General features: G+C 33.7%; 1 protein-coding gene across 8 annotated transcripts in view; it reads left to right on the top strand.

Annotated features, from left to right (window-relative positions):
• Positions 1-20,390, top strand: part of ADGRL3 (adhesion G protein-coupled receptor L3) — a 943,202-nt gene that overhangs the window by 264,626 nt on the left and 658,186 nt on the right. The gene's annotated exons all lie outside the window — the stretch shown is intronic.

The raw sequence follows: 20,390 nt of genomic DNA, 5'->3' as shown, positions 1-20,390 counted from the left end.
GTGGAGGCATGTTTGTTCTTCGTAATTTGTAACATTTACTTACTAATTTTTTTTTGTTTGTTCTTTCCATTATTTTGCCATACACACACACACACACAAGTTTCTTGGTTCTGCTTACTTCACCAAGCATAAGTTCACTTAAGACTTTGCATGCTTCTCTGTTGCTTTGTTGTATTCTTCATTTCTTATAGCTCAGTAATATTCCATTACATTTATTCGCCATGATTTCTTTAATCATTCCTCAATTAGTGAATATTTATCTTTGTTTCCAAAAGTCTGCAACTGTAGAAAAAAAAACAATATTTCTCATCAGAAACTTCCTTGAGGTATAGTCTAAGTAGTTGAATCTCTGGATTAAAGGCTATGAACATTTTAGTCACATTAGTGACATAACTAAATTTTTTCTAAACTGGTTGTATTGATTGTGCAGTTGTGCTGTCCTGAATACCAACACTAATCTAGTGTATTTATTCCCAACATTAACTATTCTCATCTTTTGCTTTCTTTGCCAATTTACTAAATGTGAAGTGAAACCTCTAGATTGTTTTAATTTGAATTTCTTTTATTTACAGTCATTTGGAGCTTTCCTTAGTTCCTGGTATACCCCTTACCTATAGCTATGAATGATATATGGTCTATTTTTAACTTTTGTTTTCTTTTATAATTGTTAAAATTGAGGTCATCTACTCATTTTGAATTTATTAGCGAGTATGGCATAAAATGTTTTGCTAAGCCTAATTTCCGCCACAATGCTTTCCAGTTTTCCTAGAAGCTTTTATCAAATAGGAAATTCTTTCCTAAATAATTTGTTTTTGAACAGTAAGTTATATATTATTTCTGATTCTCACTTCACTAGTCCATCCCATTGATTGTCTTCTCTATTTTGTAACCAATACTAAATTGTTTTGATGATTACTGCTTCATGATATAATTTGAGGTAGGAAAATGTCATTCCTTCTTTGTTCATAGCTTTATTTTTTAAAATTTCCTTTGATATTCTAAATCTTTTGTTTCTCCAAATGAATTAATCCTGAGACAACATGTACATAAGTAGCTATGCATAAGAAAGATATTAAATAGGTATAAAGTTACATGTTTGTTGTGGTGAGCACTAGTAGGAATTGAGACTTGAAGGAAAGTTAACATTCTACAAAGTTAGGAAGGAGTACATGCCAGCACAAACCTATGGAAGCAGGAAATGGAGAGTTGTGAATTAGGCCAATTTGACTGAACAATAGAGTGTGTGAAGGTGAGTAAAATGTGGTCAGTCTGGAAAGGTAGAGGGCTCTCTAATTTCATTGGTATGAGTACTTCCCCTCTTGTTTCAAATCTAAACTATTTTATGCCCTTTTAGGATTGGAGTGATTAAATGGTCTTGTGAATACCCAAGTGATAATGATGATGATGATAATAAGAGCTATGATAATAGGCAATTAATAATGGTTATTATTATAGCCAATATATTACACATTAATATATGTTAGTTATATGTCATATATTAATGTGTTGTATTAACATAATATATAAATATTATCTATGCTATTATTAATAACACTACAGCTAGCATTTCTGTAGCACTTTGTGAAGCACTTCACAAATATAATCTCATTTTATCCTTATAAAAGTAGGAGGTGGGAATTATCCCTATTTTACAGATGAGGAAATTGAGGCAGGCATAGGTTAAGTGATATTCCCACAGTAAAAATGCTTAGTAAGTATAAGCATACCTCGGAGATATTGAGGGTTCATTTCTAGGCCACCGCGATATAGTAAATTTCACAATAAAGAGTGAAATACATGTTTTGCTTTCACAGTGCGTATAAAAGTTAAGTTTACACTATACTATGGTCTATCAAGTGTGGAATCATATTATGTCTAAAAAAACCTGTACATATCTTAATGAAAAAATATTTGCTAAAAATCATCTAAGCCTTCAGTGAGTCATAATATTTTTGCTGGCAGAGGGTCTTGCCTTGATGTTGATGGCTGCTGACTAATCAGGGTGACGATTGCTGAAAATTCTGGCAATTTTTAAGACAACAATGAAGTTTGCTACATAGATGAAGTCTTTCTTTTACTTGAATGCTTAGAGGCCATTGCAGGGTTATTAACTGGCCTAATTTCAATATTGTTGTGTCTCAGGGAGGCCAGAAGGAGAGAGATGGGAGAATAGCCAGTTGGAGCACTCAGAACACACACAACATTTATTAATTAAGTTTGGCTGTCTTATATGGGCACAGTTAGTGGCAATGTCCAATAACGTACATTAACATTTGTCTCATTATTTAAATCCTTATTTCTGCAGACAGTTACTTCATTGAGATGGCAGATAATCTTGTTTAATTTTAGTAACACACACACACAACACACGTACAAACACACACACACACACACACACACGAAGCGAGTGTTAGCAATGACTTTTTTTTTCCTTACTGAGTCAAATATTATACTCTCTTCATCTCTCAGCCAGTTGTGTGACATTGCTCATATAACAATATAGGGAAGAACACTGAATTTGGAGTCAGAAGACTTGGCCTGGAATACTGACTCTGACATTATTAGCCTTATGTGACTTGGCAAAAAGTATTCATGTTCTCTTGTTCTCAGTTTATTCATCAATAAAATAAAGGCTATACTTTTTATTGTCTCTTTTTGCTCTAAATCCTATGATCATGCGTTCTACTCTAGAAAATTGTCTGCACACGTTTCTATATGGACATCTTAAGTTTCCATCAAGAATATCCTCAGTGTGTGAATACATCATTCTCATAGAGATGAGATAGTTGGCATATGGAGTGCTGATTGTCAAGAGACAGTTTCTTAAACCCAAAACCTCTAGTTAAATCCAGTAGTTTGGCCTGCTTTTTTTCTTGGTCTTTTATGATTTCCCCTTTTTGTTCATTTTAAATAAATCTGTTATTCTCCATTGTAAAACCCAGAGTGGAGAATGAACATTATCTAATCAGATTTATCAATCCCTTTCCAGCCCCCACCTGGTCGCCATAACTATTATGTTCTGAGTTCTCTGATAGAAGGGGTGGAGGGAGATAACGGTTTAGAGAAGACAAACTTCTGGCCTTCTGGAGGTTCTTATTTCCTTACACCATTTCATTCTTTTATTAACTGATTATTGTAAATTCTACAGCATTGGAAAATTGTGATCCAGACAGTATTTGCATATTTGTTTGTCTACACATGAGTATACTTTATATATACACGTATGTAGATGTATGTATAAATCAAAGTGTGTATCACCTCATTAAGTAAACATCATCTGTGAAATATAAATTCATCCACTAAGGGAAAAACAATATGCTTTACACATAATCTTAATCCCATTTATTTCTCATCTTTGTATAGATGAGCCTCCCCTTCCCCACTAGCTTCAATGCAATGTATGAGCTTGCTGCCTCTGAAAGGACCAGGTCACCAGTGTGGATTTTATTTGTATTTCATTTTAAACTCGAGTCAAGAAATCATGAGGCATGCAGGGATGTATTGAGATGATTTGTCTCACTCCACACTTCTAACAAAACTGTGTTTTACCCATCACTTCCCTGCCTGGGAAAGAAAATCTGTAACTCATCACTGTGATATTTTACTCACATATCTCTTTCTCAAATAATTAGGAAGTTGGGATTGATATTTCTCTCTATATAATTGTAAATGCTTTCAATAGTAACTGTCCCCTTTATCCATCCCTTACCCACCTTGCACTAAACTTTAGGACAGTCTTTTCCTGGCTATCGACTTTTTGTATGTATTTTGAACTTTGTTCATCTGAACACTAAAGAACATATGAGAATTTATGAGCATCCTTGTGGTGTTACAGAAAGATCTAACATCAATTCTGTAGAAAAAAAAATTAAATAATTATGAGATTCAATACTTAATGCCCAGTCTACTTTACTTTATCATTTCAAAGTTTCCAAAATCTCCTTAACAGAAATATGATAGGTATTAGAGAGTGGGGAGGGAGGAGGGTTATTTAGAAACTAGGAAAAAATAATTACTTTATATTTTAGGAAGATATCATTTAGATGTTTTTTGTTTTGTTTTTGCTACTGTTGAATCATCAATTATTTTAACCTTTCAAAGACAATATGATACTCTGGAAAGAGCCTTGGACTTAGAAGCTCTGAGTTCCAGTTGTATTCTGATGTGACATTTTACTTAAATACCTCTGTGACATTGCTTTTTGCTCTAAATCTCATGATCATGCGTTCTGCTCTAGAAAATTGTCTGCACACGTTTCTATATGCACATCTTAAGTTTCCATCAATAATCATTAAATTCTCTTAACCTGCATTTCCTCATCTGCAAATAAATAAATAAATAAATAAACAAACAAATAAATAAATAAATAGAGACAGTAATTCCTGCCTTATCTGTTATATATAAGGTTGTCATAAGAAGAGAGGGTTATAATTTTAAAATTCTGATTTTTAATTTCTTTCTTGATGTAGATTACCAAATATAAAAATGTGCTTTTTAGTTGTTGAGTTTAAGAGATTAAGAATTTCACAGTACCTGTTGCTGGCCCTTCATACTGAATATTCTCTCTACTTGCCATCATACTTGGAAATGAGTAAGTTATAGACAACTCCTGGTGAGAAGATCTATTTTTATAAGTGTAAAAATGATGGAGCTGGGGGAGGGGTGTTACTTAAAGAAATTAAATAGCATTAAATTTAAACAGCAAGAGAGCTGACTATGAATACCTTAAAAGTCTTTCTTGATTATGTAGTCAGGCAGGATTCAAATAACTAGGAAAAGTGTAATGTAAGAACTAAATTTGCTAGGAAGCCAGCCAGATTAATTAGGAAAGATATTTTCTAAGCCAAAGTGTGCTGAGGTAGTAGGGGAAAAGAAAGAAAGAAACGTTTTTCCTTCTATAACTTCTGCTTCTCCATCTTATCCTTTAAAAACAGCAAATAAGAAAAAGAAAGAAAGAAATTCATGTCTTTGGATGAAGCTATCCCTTCTTGTGTTATTCTTTCCCATTATTCTTGGAGCCTTGCCTCTTTCTGTTTAGAACTATCCTGTTTATTAATAATGAAAGCATTAAAATGTATATGGTTTGGCTGTAAGGACAGGAATGAGGTATTTGCTTTTAGTTATAAGCTGAACTTATTCTGGTCTTTGAACCAGATGAATTACTTAGGAGGAAAAGGTTTAGAAATCTGCTTTTCTAGCAACAGCCCTTTCTTTTGGTATTTGTCATTTTCTTCCCTGGGACGGGTGCACTATCTTCTTTAAAATGGTTCTTTAAAATTTTGCATTTATCCCTAAGTAGCAAATGCTTCCAGAGTTGTACCACTATGTTTCAAACTGTGAAAAGAAGAGCTACTATCCCTGAAACTAAGAGAAGAAAGGGTAAGATCTTGGTAAATAGTTTTATAAAGTGAATTTTATGAAAGATTTTTATTTAAAAACAAGAATCTTTCATTATAAAGTTTTGAGAATAAGACATTTTCTAAATGTTGATTTCTAGTCAGACATGAAATGCAATCCCATCTTTTATTTCAAGGGAAAGGCAGCATTGTCAATGGAAACTCAGAATTAAGAGATGGAGAGTATAGGATTTGCCATTGGTACTGGAGCGCATCTTTGCTCCATTCCTTTCTGTCTTCTCATCTGTTAAGATGTGGTTGGCATCTAATTATTTTTATAGTTGCTCTTTTCTTTTTTTTTTTTAATTTTTAAGCAGTTGGGGTTAAGTGACTTGCCCAGGGTCACACAGTTAGTAAGTGTCAAGTGTTTGGTCTGAGGCCAGATTTGACTCAGGTCCTCCTGACTCCAGGCTGGTGTTCTATCCACTGCACCACCTAGCTGCCCCTCTTCTTTTTTTAATTGTTAAATATTATCTGTATGACTTAATAATTAAGGGGCCTATGTATCAAACATCCCTTTTAAGTAGCGTATAGACGTGATGGCTGAAGGAAATGAGCTGAATTTTTGGAATAACAGGGATAGGAAAGTTACCTACTCCTTTTTCACAGGAAGAAAATCAAAAGCACACTTAAGCTGTAAATGGGACAACCAAGTCAGGGATGAAAAGAACTCATTCAGCAGCTATTTCATAGAATCATTAAGCTGGAAAATGTTTTAAAGTCTTTCTCATCAGGCACATATGTAACAACTGATGATTGTCAATTCAGTTTTAAGAGCTTATCAAGGCTAATGGCTCCTAACAACCATCTTGGTAAGCATTACAGTATTTTTTAATTGACTTTCAGTCAATACATTTGTTCCTTAAACAAAAAATCCTTCTTACTACATCTTATGTCCATTTTTTTGTTCTCTGTGGAAATGTAGAATGATTGGTTAGCATCCTTCTTCATGTATCTGCAGACAGTTATTAAATCATCCTAAGCCTTTAGGCCTTCAGCATAAAGTGCTTAACTGCTTTCACACTTCTTTATAGGTCTTATTTTTCCATCCCTTAAAATGTTTTTGCTTCTGTTTCCTGGCCCCTATGTGCTGTCTTCACATCTCTTATATAAAAAGTGAACAGTTACATAAAAATGACACTAATCCTGATCAACTTTGTTTTGAATTGATCTGAGCAATGCTATGTGTAACTGAAATACAGCTTTTAGTCTTTGCTTGTTCAGTTCATTTCAATTACAGACCTAAATGCCTATTATGTGCAAGATCCAGCATTGGATGCTGGGGATACCAGGTCAAAAATTCACTCAATCTCCCAAGTAACTAACAACTAAAGGGAATACCTTTCATATAGAAAATAACTACAAGACAAAATGTGATCATTGCAAAAGAGAGATCCAGACAAAGTTCTTTGAAAAAATCTGAATGGAGACAGATCATTTATAGCATAGAACATTGGTAAAGACTTCTTAGAGGAAGGAACAGCTGGACAAGACAATGAAGGAAGAGCAGGAGAAGAAAAGGTAGACAGATGTGGAGAAACTGTTGTCCAGGCATGGATTGGGGTAGGCTTTTAGGAATGTGAAGTGGAAGAAATAAGAACGACAATAGGAGTAGTCCATTTAAGTTTGAACACTAGGAGGAATTACATACCTCGCTGTAATGGTTATAATTTAACTACCAGGTGGCAATGATAGCACTCACTAGGGAATCCCATATTTAACCCTAGTGGTTTGTGTATGTGCCACTGGAGTGAAAGCACCAAGTGCCATTTTCTATGCAATTAAGAGAGAGCAGGAGACATTTTAGTTCTTAAATCTTCCTTTTTCTATGGTAAGGCAGTTATGATATAGTAGCATATTAATATTTTTGAGTCGTGGACCCCTTAGGTGACATGGGAAGCCTATAGATTCCTTTCTCATAATGTTTTAAAATGTGCAAAATAAAATGCATCAGAGTACAAATAAAATAAATTCTATGGAAATATAATAATCAAAGTATTTTTGAAAATTTCATTTATGTCTTAATTTTAAAACAAAAATCTTTTCTTATAAAATTTTGAGAATAAGGCATTTTTAAAATCTTGATTTCTAGTCAGACTTGAAATGCAATCTCATATTTCATTTCAAGGGAATGGCAGTAGAGTCAATGAATAAAACTTAGAATTAAGATAAGTAGGTTATAGGATCTGTCATTGGTGCTTGAACACATCTTTACTTCACTCGTTTCCATTTTCCCATCCGTTAAGATATGGTTAGCATTCACTTTTTATAGTTGCATTTTACTTAACTGTTTAAATATGGTCTGTATGACTAAATAATAGAGGGACCTGCCTGTATATACCCTATTTTATACCTCATGTGGGCATAATGACTCAAGGGAATAGGCAGAGTTTTGGATGTGCTATATTTCAGTGAATAATAATCATATGACCTTGGCAGGATAGAGTTGGTTCCCCATAGAAAGACGTACATACTTTTGCTCTTAGCATAGCTTCAGTAGGTCAGTAAGCAATACTTAATAATAATGAGACAATGCATAATTTAAAAAAAGAAACCTATGAAGAGCCTTAAGTCGGCCACTCTTCTCAATATTGGAAGTTTCTCAGATTTAGGATTAGACTCGATGCAAAAGTACTAGCATAATTATAATCTGAGCCCTCCAATGAGCAGGCAGGGGACAACAGTATAGCTCCTGAGGATGTCCAAGTCACAATTCCCATAGGACCAGTCATCGGGGTTTTGTTTTTGGCTCGTTTGTCGCAAGAGCATGCCATGTCAGATGCAGTGCAGACTGGAACTCCAGAAGAATTGCGGTATGCTTACTTGCCCTCAGTGATCACTGACCTCATCTGATTGCAGCTGTCCCATCATGGAGCAAGGGTAGTGGGATTGATAGCCAGCCCAGCAACAGAGCAATGCCACCCTTATTTTTGCACCCCCTTTTCCTTAATTGTGGCCCAACCTCCCTCTAGCATAGTATTGTTCCTTTCTTCCTCACTTCCTGTTGTGACACCCTTCCCCTGCCCTACCCCAGCCTTAATAGCCAATACTCTAGACAGGTTGATGGAGGGGCAATGGAATGAAAAGTGTACTATAGGAATATTTTCTTGTATTGTAGTTTTAATAATAGAATATGCGTATATGAGTATACATATACATGCACACATATATACATATATACACATACATATGTGTGTGAGTTTGTGCATATAAAATTTGTTATTGAATGTCCTCATCTTGCATCTTTGAATCAGTGCTAGAGCTGGAAGGTTTGCCACACGGAATGTTGTGTAAGATTCTTGAGAGATGGTAGGATCTGAGTTTTAGAGCTATAAGAGACCTCGGAGGTCATCTAGTCCATGTATTTCAATACAGAGGTAGAAACTGAGACTGAGACAGGTTAAATGACATACCTAAGGTTACAAACATTGTAATTGACATGGCTGGGACTCAGACTGAGGTCATGTGGGTCCAAATCCATTGCTATTTCTATTATACATGAGAAAATCAGTTAGCCTTCTTAAGAGATAATAATAGGTTCACAGGACTTTAAAATAAGGGAGAATTGTTAACATTTTTAGAAGGGCCTGGTGGACTATGAGTGACAATGTTTAGTGAGACAGCTCTATGCAACTAGGACAAGTAGAGGTCCTATTAAAGACAGCTGAGAAACTTAATCAATTTTTAACATATTGTTTGAAAAATTTTAAATGTTGTTATGGACTTGTCTGGTTATTTCATTGATGTAGTCAACTCCCAAGTGAGGAAACTACCTTTACCAATTTAGATCAGAACCTTCTCTGTAATTTATATTCTTAGAGAATTGCCTAGAGCAGTGATACCAAACTCAAATGGGAATGAGGACTATTGATCCATAAATAAGGATCCCTGTAGGCCACATATTGATTTAGTTTTAAAACATAGTGCTATCTATGTTTTATTGTATTTTATTTATTTTGTTAAATATGTCCCAATCACATATTAATCTGGATTGGGCAGCACTCTGGGGGACAGTGTGTTTCTGGCCTGAAGTAGTAAGAGATGAAATTTGCTCAGTGTCCAGCAGCTAGGATGAGTCAGAGATGAAAATTAAACTCAAGTCTTTCTTGTTTTGAGTCTAACTATCTGTCCACTTTGACTCACTGACTCTCACTTAAAGTAGAGATACTTATCTCTACTCCTGATGTATAATGTCTTACTTGTCCTGAAGGAGTTCTGGGTTTGATAGCCATAACCTCTCAGGCAAGTCAACATTTCTAGGGGCCCTAGTTTTCACATTTATAAAATGGCAATAATAATAACACATATACTAATCATTTTTAGAGGGTTATTGTATGAATCAAATAAGATAGGTGTGTAAGCACTTTGTAAATGGTAAAATGTTATATCAATATCAGGTTTTAATTATTAGTACTAATACTAATAATTTTATTTTCATCTTCTCTACCAACTTAGGCTGCTCTTCAAGCTTTTAATTACCTTATTTCCATTTCTATTAACTAGAGTATTTTCTGCTAAACATTTTAATTAATACTGGCTGCATGGTAATTACTGTGAAACGTAATTCTATAAGTTCTCCTAGGTTACTGTGTGGGATTGACAGGCTTTCTTAAATGTGACCCTTTAGCCAGTTGGGCATTCAACTAACCATAGTCCAGACCTTATCATTCCTAGTTTGTTGATAATGGTATGTGGGATGGAATGGAAAGCCTCACTGCATTCCAAATAGATTAGATCTATTGCTTTTTCCTTATCTACATTGCCTGCACCTTTATCATAGAAGGAAATTAAATTGATCTGGCATTATTTATACTTCACAAAGCCAAGTTAGTTACTACCCCAGTACCTCATGCTCTTGTAGGTAATTGAAAATTGATTGGGTGTTGAACTCCCACTATTGGTCTGTAATCATAACTATTATCCTCCTTACTTTTCTTATGGAGAGGCACTATATTTACCCTTTAACAACATTCAAAGATTTCTGTGATTCTCCATTAGGTTAAAAAAATAACTAGTGGCACTACAATAACATGTATTAATTGCTTAAATATCTGAGGATGCTTTTGGGTTCACGTTACTTAAACATATGTACTTTTTTAAAAATAATACAGTTAATTTTAAGTTCTCCATATTAATATGGGGACTTGTTTGGGTAATCCAAATAGTAGATATTCCAAAAAAATCATTTGTATTTAGCTTTGGGATATGATTATATACTTCATCTGATTATGAGTTTGTGTAATGTGCTCAATAAATGCTTGTGGACTTATTGATTAAATAATAATAAAGGCCCACTGTGAAGATTTGACTCATGAAAAGACAGAAAGCTATCAGACTTCCTGAGGCTGCTTACCTGCTAAGAACTCTTCTCTCTTTCACTTTTTATCCCTAGGAATCTGGTTAAAAATTTTCCTTTAGACAGAGGCAAAGTACTGGTCCAAAGCAGCAGGCTTGTTTCTACTTGGTTACTGCTTATTCCTAGGAGGTAATTAAATGTTTAGATTTAAGAGCTACTGGGTTAATGTAAGCAGTGGTCCTTTTATATGAACAAAAGGCTCATTTAAGTCTTGTACAGTAACACTATTAATAAAAACTCGAAAGCCTATAAAGTACAATTCAGATAATGAGGAGATGATGGGTAATTCTCTTCCCCAATACAGTTTGACTTTCTTGTTGTCCTACTACTAATTAGAGTCGCAGTCCTGATTATCTGACCCCAGACAGAATTCACTAAAAAGGAGAGGAATATTAAATGTCTCCTCAATTCCTTTTGTAATCATTTATTTTTCATGTTCCCACTTTGCCTGTTAAGATCTATTGTTTTTAATCCTTATTTTTTTTGGAGGTTATTTTTCCTAGTAGAGTGTCAGCAGAGTAGAAAGAATGCTGGATTTGATTCATATTCAGATTCTGCTTGTTTTTACCACTTATATGATCTTGGACAAGTCACTTCACTTTCTAGGACTCAGTTTGCTTGTCTGTAAAATTGAGTGAGTTGGCATGGATGACCTCTAAGGTCCCTTTCCTAATTTAAATCTATGATGTTATGACCTTTCAGCTTGAATCTTCCTAGATTAGCCCTATTTCTCTTCTTTCCCTCTATAGCTGTGCTATTCCTTAGGCCTTTTATTTGTTGAGCTGGCATGATACATTTCCTTCTATAAACCTGGAAGCCATTTAGAACTCTTTGGAAAAAAAGGTGCTACATTCTAGATGATTAGTGAGGATACAGGAGCAGAACACAAACTAGCTAAAGCAAAAATCAAAAATCATGAATGTAAAGGAGTCATTCTCTATAGAGATTATTAATAAAAGTTGTATATAGTATAATATTAGATATTCCACATCCTTTTATTTTCATAAAATTTGTGATCATTCTGAGCTTTCATTACTCTTAATAGACATTCCATTTATCATACTTATTAGCTTCCATCCTAAAGGAGTATTAAGAAAATGCAAAACATTAGGAATCAGTGTAAAATAGTTTGGACATTCTTAAACTTAATTTTTAAAAATATGTTTTGAGTGTGAATATTAGTATTTTAAACTGTGTGATTTTACATGAATTAATATACATTTTAATCTTATGATCTTTATATGGAATTTTATAGAAGTTCACAGAATAGCATTATTCCAGAGTTGAGAGGTACCTCAGAAGACCTTCAATCAAATCCAGATCTAAAAAGGAAATTATTCCAACATACATTACAGTGGTCATCTAGTTTCTATTTCAAGACCTCAAGTGAGAGGCAAACTACTGTGTTCTACTTTAGGATGACTTGAATTATGATTAGGTAATATTTTTGTACAACAAGTCTAAATTGTTCTCCCTAACTCTGCATCCCCAAATTGTATCTTTTACTGACCTCTTGGGGACTAAACTGTCCAACTGTGATCTCTCTTTCATATAACAACCTTTTTGATACTTAAAGACAGCTATCGTGTTCCCCCTGATACTTGTTTTTCCAGGCTTAAAATCTCTAGTTTCTTACACTGATTCTTACATTTTGCCATCCCAGTAATGTATTTGTTATATGTCTAATTTCCTCTTGGAAGAAAAGTAGCAAAAATAATAAGAAACACTAATAAATATGAATTATTGTTAGTTGTTTTTATTCTTTAGGGACCAGGGGGAAGCCTCCCCCAAGTACATTTCTAACAAAAGCCTACCTAGGCACCTTGAGCCTGAGAAAATGACTGACAGAGCAGGAATTTATGTGCATTTCTTCATTTTTATGCCCTCTGTGAAAATAAAGAATAATTGGTAGTTACGATCTTTCTACCTTAACACTTGCTTGGGTTGGATTGGTGTAGAAATATACTACACATATAGTGAGAGAGAGAGGAGATGGGCCTTTTAGCAACTGCCTGATTTAATAATTATTGCTAAATAAGTTCTAGACATGTAGCGCTGATGCCATGCAAATAGTAGTAGATTAATAAATGTATTGTTCTCAGTTGTTGTTTTTTTTCCACACTCTTCATCCTAAAAACCTGATTACCAAAGGGAAAGTTGCAGTAGTTGAAAAAACAAATGAAAGCATAATTCTTCCAGTCTAGTCCTTTTAATTTCATTTTAATGAGAAATATTATAGAATAAAGTTCTATTTTCATGAAATGGACTTTTTCAAAGATGTAGGGAACAAATGTGGTGTGGCTAAAAAAGTACTTCCTTGCTTTTGAATCTCTGATTCAGGTCTTCTAGACCTGGGTCTAAATCGTATTCTTGACTATGTGTGTCAACTCAAACAAGTCACTTAAATTCCCTTAGTCTTTGTTACCTCATCTTTAAAATGATTGAACTGGGCTAGGCGGCCTTTGTGCTCAAAATCTGTGGTCCTATGGGAGTAGCCTTTAGTAAAACGTTTATAAAAGTGTAGCCTCTTTATTTTGTAATTGCTCATTTTGAGGAGGAAGAAAAGGTGCTTTTAAAAAAAGAGAGAGGAGAGAAGCAGTCATTGATGGATTTATTTTGCCTTTGGCCTGATTTTTAGATTTCCTTTCTTTTGGAACACTATTCAGATAACTTATTACATGGCACAAAATGTTTTGCATTTTAAATTTACTTTGAAATAAAGATTTATTTTAAAAAACAAAACAATGTGAATGTATGCAAATAGGATGTTATTTTGTGAAAGCCATGATATATTATTACAGAGTACTGGTGCGTGGAGAGCTTGATTTATAATACTAAATAGTTAATATGATAAGTCATAAATTGCAATATTAAACTTCTTCCGAGTTTACTATTACCTTGACTTTAAATGGAGTCAGTACAGATTAGGCTGAACAAGTGGTGCCTTTTTGGTATGTGCATGTTTACTTAGGTCCCATCTTTTTCAAAAGATGCAAATATTTTGCTTTGTCTTATGATAGACATTCAGTTAAGTACTTGGGTGGGAGAATGGAGAAACATCTTTTTTTCCTCAATTAAAAAATAAAGATTTAATATTTTTTCTCTCTCACACTGCCTCATACCACATCTCCCAAACTGAGCAATAAAAAACAAAAAATAAAAATAAAAATAAAGCCCTCACAATAAATATACGTAGTCCAGTCAAACAAATTCCCACTTTGGTCAAAAACAAATATACTTAGATATATCTCATTCTGCATTTTAAGTCCACCTCTCTGAGGTGTTTCATCTCTAGTTGTTTTTTTTTTTTGGATTTGTGATTTATCATTGCATTGATTAGTTCTAAAGTCTTCCAAAGTTGTTTTTCTTCACAATGTTTTTGTCATTGTATAAATTTTCCTCCTAGTCCTATTCATTTCACTCATCACCTTCCCACTTTCTTCCACAATAATACTTTGTAAGAAAAGTTTTTGAACAATAATATGAAGAGGAGCAATAGTCTTACATAGTTCTTGATGGTGTATTTAATTAATTTTATGAATGACCCATACAATGAGCCTCCAATTTGAAATTTTTTCTTGAGCAGAACTGCACTACAGATCCAAAGTTGAGAGGCAATAAAAATGGTCAACAGGATAAACTGCTTATAACATAACTAAATCTCAAATAAACATTTTTTTTAAATAAAGGATATATTGGGTGACTCCTAGAATCTTAGTTTATCATTTGACTAGGTGCATTTAGTCTTCATGCTGGGTGCATTTAATTTGCTATTAAAGATAACCAGGCAAAATATGTTTCATTATAAGATACAGTGAGCTTCAAATCTCTTCAGAGTTTGATTCTTTTTCTTAATCATATTCTATTGAACAGATGCAAATGAGTGAAGAAGATAGCAGTTTATGTTAAATAAGGTAGTAGCTGGAATTGGGAGACTACTGAAATTCTTTTCCTCATCATAGCCTTTACAAATGTGGAAACTATTATATGTGCATATATATATATATATATATGCGCATATATGTGTATAATATAGATACAGATGTAGATACATGCACATATGTGTACATGTATGTATACACACACATACATATATGTGAGTGTGAGTTGAGTGTCATGATGGTTGAAGTTCTGGTATTAGATATTCTAAATGTCCCAGGGGAAAAAACAAACAAATAAACCAAAAAACTCTTATTATCTCTAATGAGGTTATTTGGAAATCATTTTTATTCAGAATAAGAGATGGAAAGCAAACCCTTTCTTCAGTAATCTTAAAAGAGAACAAGTTTGCTCAATTATTAGAAAAATAGTTAATCTCTCTCTGGGCCTGAGGCCCCATTATCCTTTCTGTATATAGCCTTTTCTATTTTTAAGTAGTGAACCCAAACTGGTCTTTTATTTTGTTTAGAAGGTATTTAAAAATTATTGGCATTTCTCAGCTATGGTGATAGGTTGGGAACATAACATGAGTTACTTTTGGCATACCTACCATCAAACTACCCACCTCCTCTATAGGTAAGGACAATGAAGTTAAATGATCTCCCCAAATATTTTGCTTAGGTTTTCTAGCTCCTAAAATGTGGACGGTATATTCTAAGAAGACGATCATTCCAGAAGACATTATAAAAGTGGAGCACTGCACACTGCAGTCATTTTTACAGTGGCAATAAATGATTTGTACTTCTTCATTCATACCCTTTTGCCTGATGATCCGACTAGGTTTGGGCTGTGGAAAAACTTTCTGTGATGGGGGAAAGAAAGCTACATAGCCAGGACACGAAGAAAAACTTTGGGATTTTCAACATTTTGTGAAAATTTCCATTATCCGATTTTCTGTCTATAATGCTAATAGGTAACATTTATTTAGTGTCTCTTATTGTACTTTATGAAGTGCTTTATAAATATTACGTGAAATCAAACCATGTAGTTTACTCACTTGATAATCAAACAGAATACCCCATTTGTAAAAACCTATGTGAAATGAAGAAAGAAATGAAAAATATTGAAGGCCTTTAAACAAGACATATTTAGATTTTTGTGAAAAGAAAACTGACATGCTAGATCATTTTTAAAAATCTTGACTTTTTGCCAGATTGCTTTAATGAACAAATTGTGCTTTAGCAAATTTTATTAGATAATATTTGCTCATTTCTTTATAGGAAAAGGCTATGATGTTGAAAATGTATGATTTTTTTTCAAAAAGTCTTGTTTTTTGGCTAAAATTATTTCTACAAGTTTATTCCCAATAGTGTTGCTATTATGTAGTGAACACAGAAGATTTATTCTGTAAGCCTCCTTGTCTTTATTTGGAAATAATTCTCTTCTTTCTGCCTTGATGATGTAAAAAAAATTCTTGAAACTTTCAATTCAATGTTGTTACCAATGTAAAATATAATTTCAGCCATATTTCACATTATTTACCAGGTGGTAAGCGTTTGCTTTATTTTTAATAAATTACAGAAAAGTTAGAAGCTGTAGGTCAGGGATAGACTGGACCTTGAATTTCACTGATATAGGGAAATGTCTGACCAGAAAACTTCCTATCAATACAGACCAGCACCTTCTTTGCAACTCTTAGTATTAGATGGTTACATAGAGCAGAGGTGTCAGATACAAAGTGTGGCGGGCAACATGCCTAAGAATAGCCCCAAGTTGGTTAAAATGTAATTGGGAAATATTTGACAAGATAAATACAAATACAAAAAGCTAGACAATATTAATATGCAATTTTCTAAGTCAATATGTGGCCTGAAGGAATCTTTATGCATGGTTTAGTGGACCCCATTTCAATTTGAATTTGATACCATTGGCCTAAAGTAGAGGTTTTAAACTCATGATTCCCTCCCTTCTAATCACAAAATTAAAGTGTATTTGGAAATGTTTAAAAAAATAAGTAGAGACTTCTGGGTTTGGAGACAAGATAATGGGTTACAGAAAGTGCTTGGCTGAGCCTTCCCAACACTCTTCTCCAAACAACTTTAAAATAACACCTCAAATCAAATTCTGGAGTAGCAGAGCCAATAAAAGATCTGAGTGAAACATTTATTCAGCCCAAGACAACGTAAGAGTTCAGAAAGAGAGATCTGTGACATGGGAGTGGAGGCTAGCCCAAAGCCCATGTGTATGAAATACCAGTGTTGGGAGTAGGTGGTTGTGACAGAAGTCACAGCAGCTTTGGGAACTTCCGAGTCAGAGATGGTAAGGGGATCTGGCAACTGCTTAGAAAGAGATTAAAAGGGACCCCTGTGCTAGCGTTGGGCACAGGACCAGATGCTATTTGGCAGCTTCATTGTCTATACCCACTGTCCCTGTACTCACTTCTGGGTCATGGTTCAAGGGCAGGGAGGACCACTTTCAGTTAAGAGGGAGTGGAAGCGCTGAGAGATGGGTTCACTTCTAATCGCAAGGGATCAGGGACTCTGAAGAGCAGTGTCAATTGTAATCCCAAAGGATCAGGGATCCTTCTGGGGTAAGGACCAGAGTGCAGACCAGGTGAGCAGTTATCATACTTCTCCACAGAGTACACAATCTTGGAAGCAGTGAAAATATCCAACGCTTCAGAGAGAGAAAGAGAAATTGCACTTACAATAATGGCAGATAATATAAAATACTTGGACGTCTATCTGCCAAGGCCCCAGGAACCATATGAACACAATTACAAAACACTTTTCATACCAATACAGATCTAAACATTTGGGGAAATATTAATTTCTCATGGGTAGACCAAGCCAGTATAATAAAAATGACAATTCTGCCTGATCTAATTTACTTATTCAGTGCCATACAAATCAACCTGTGAAAAAGTTATTTTATAGAACTAGAGAAAATAGCAACAAAATTCATCTGGAAGAACAAAAGATTGTAAATACCAAGGAAACAAATGAAAAAACAAATATGAAGGAAGGTTGCTTAACAGTTCTAGATTTAAAGTATATTACAAAATGGTGGTCATCAAAACAATCTGGTATTGGCTAAGAAATAGAATGGTAGATCCATAGAATAGATTAGGTACACAATAGTTACCATTAAAATGACCATAGTAATTTAGTGTTTGATAAACCCAAAGGCCCAAGCTTTTTGGGTAAAAGCTGAATATTTGATAAAACTTCATGGAAAAACTGGAAAGCAGTTTGGCAGAATCTACACAGAGAACAACATATTACCCAGTATAGCCAGAAAAGGTCAAAATGGATAAATTACTTGGGCATAAAGAATGATATCATAAGTAATTAAGGGAGCATGGGAAAATGTGCCTGTTAGATCTATGGATAAAGGAAGAATTTATTACCAAACAAGAGATAAGAGGATTAATTGAAGTAAAATAGATCATTTTGATTGCATGAAATTAAAAATATTTTGCACAAACAAAACTAGTGCAGTCAAAATTAGAAGAAAAACAGGGAAAGGAAAAAATTTACAGCAAGTTTCTCTGATAAAGGCCTCATTGCTCAAATATTTAGGAACTGAGTCAAATTTATTAAAATAGGAGACATTCTCCAGTTGATAAAGGGTCAAATGATATTAACAGGTAGTTTTAAGAAAAAGAAATCAAAACTATCAATAGTCACATGAAAAAATCCTCTAAATCACTACTGATTAGAAATATTCAAATTAAAACAGATCTGAGATACCACCTCATACCTATCAGGTTGTCTAATATGAAAGAAAATGAAAATGACAAATGCTGGAAGGGATATAGAAAAATTGTGCCACTAATGTATTGATGTTGTGAACCAGTCCATCCATTCTAGAGAACAATTTGAAACTATGCAAAATGACTATAAAATTGTGCATGTACTCTGACCTAGCAATATTACTACTAGATCTCTATCCCAGAGAAACCAAAGAAAAGAAAAAAGAATCTATTTATACAAAAATATTTATAGCAACTCTTTTTTTATAGTGGCAAAGAAGTGGAAATCAAGAGGATGCTCATCAGTCAATGGGGAATGGGTGGACAAGTTGTGGTATATAATTGTGATGGAATATTAGTGTGCTTTAAGAAATTATGAGCAGGATTTTTTCAGAAAAAGCTGGGAAGACTTTTATACACTGATGCAAAGTAAAGTGAGTAGAACCACAAGGACATTTTTACATGGTAACAACAATATTGTAAGGATAATTAACCATGAAAAGCTTAGCTGCTCTGATCAAGACATGACAATTCCATGACAGTTCCAAATGAACCATGATTAAAGATGCTATATACTTCCAGAGAGAGAACTGAAGAACTCAGAATGCAGAGTGAAACATGCTTCTTTTACTTTTTGTGTTTTTTTAATTTTATTTTGCTTATCTCCTTTTGCAACATGGCTAATATGGAAATGTTTTGCATGACTTCACATATATAATCAATATCAACTTATTTAACTTTTCAAAGGGTGGGGAAGTGTAAGAGGCAGTAAGAGAAATTGGAACCCACAATTTTAAAATATGTGTATTAAAATGTTTATATGCAATTGAGAAATATTTAACGGAATAAATATAGATAATTTTAAACATTATATAAAATGCAGTATGATATGTATAATTTTAATTTATGGCTTTCTAAGTCAATATGTAGACTGTAGGAACCTATTTCTTTTTGAATTTGGCACCACCAGCCTAGATTACCTCAAAAATAAATGATTGCCCAGTTGAAAAGAAGTCTTCCTGGTTTTGAGAGTAGCTTTCTATTTTCTACTCAATAACTTCAATTGTATGTCCTTACCATGATTGTGAGTGGCATAATGGATAGTGTCTTTAGGATAATTCCAAAGACCTAGGTTCAAATTCTATCTATGTGTGATTCAAATAACTCTCAAAGAGTTCTCTTAGAAAATTTCCTTGAATTAAGGAAATCAGATTCTTCTCTTACCTGAAGGATATTTGAAAAATGTGTAAAGCATAGCTTGGTGAATGAAAAAAAATATAATGAAATACCACTTTCTGATTTTTTTTTTAGATTTTTTGGTGCATAAACAGTGAGCACTAAAAATATTTTCACACATGAGGTCTTTTTTCAACTCTGAGAATCTGTGATTTTCTTTTCCATTTTGACCAAACTGCATAGCTTCTTTCATTGCTTGAGTTTTACATGATCCATAAACCCCAGTTTGTATTACCACCTTAACAATAGATGAAAATAATTTACATATATATATATATACATATATATATATGTATGTGTGTATATATATGTATATATATATTTAGGATTGATGATGGTCATTTCATATTTTTGTATTTATTGATTGGTTAATTATCAAGTTAAAAAAAAAAACTAGAGTAAGGAAGGTCTCCACAAAGATATCTGTAGAGGACTGGGAAGATGCAGACAAAAATCTAAATGGATGAGAGAAAGAGTATGGGTTATGATCTGTATGGGTGAAAGTAGTACCTATGTCAGTTAAATCATAAATGCATAAAAGTATTAGTAAGCAATTAGTAATTCAACTTGAAGCCCAAAATCCATTCTTGTGCATTGATACTGAGGACTTACTTCACTGTTTAGCTTATCAGGCATGCAGGAATTATTGTGTATCTTGGAATACTCAGCTGTTTAATTTGCATAAACAAGTACGGGAGCTAATTCTTTCAAGAGATCTGTTTACAATTTCATATGTGCCCAAATATCAGGGAAGTATCTGACATAAAAG

Source organism: Phascolarctos cinereus, unplaced genomic scaffold, assembly GCF_003287225.1.
Source record: "Phascolarctos cinereus isolate Bilbo 61053 unplaced genomic scaffold, phaCin_HiC Scaffold_9;HRSCAF=440, whole genome shotgun sequence".
Lineage (NCBI taxonomy): Eukaryota > Metazoa > Chordata > Mammalia > Diprotodontia > Phascolarctidae > Phascolarctos > Phascolarctos cinereus.
This window is presented reverse-complemented; position numbering and strand designations above follow the sequence as displayed.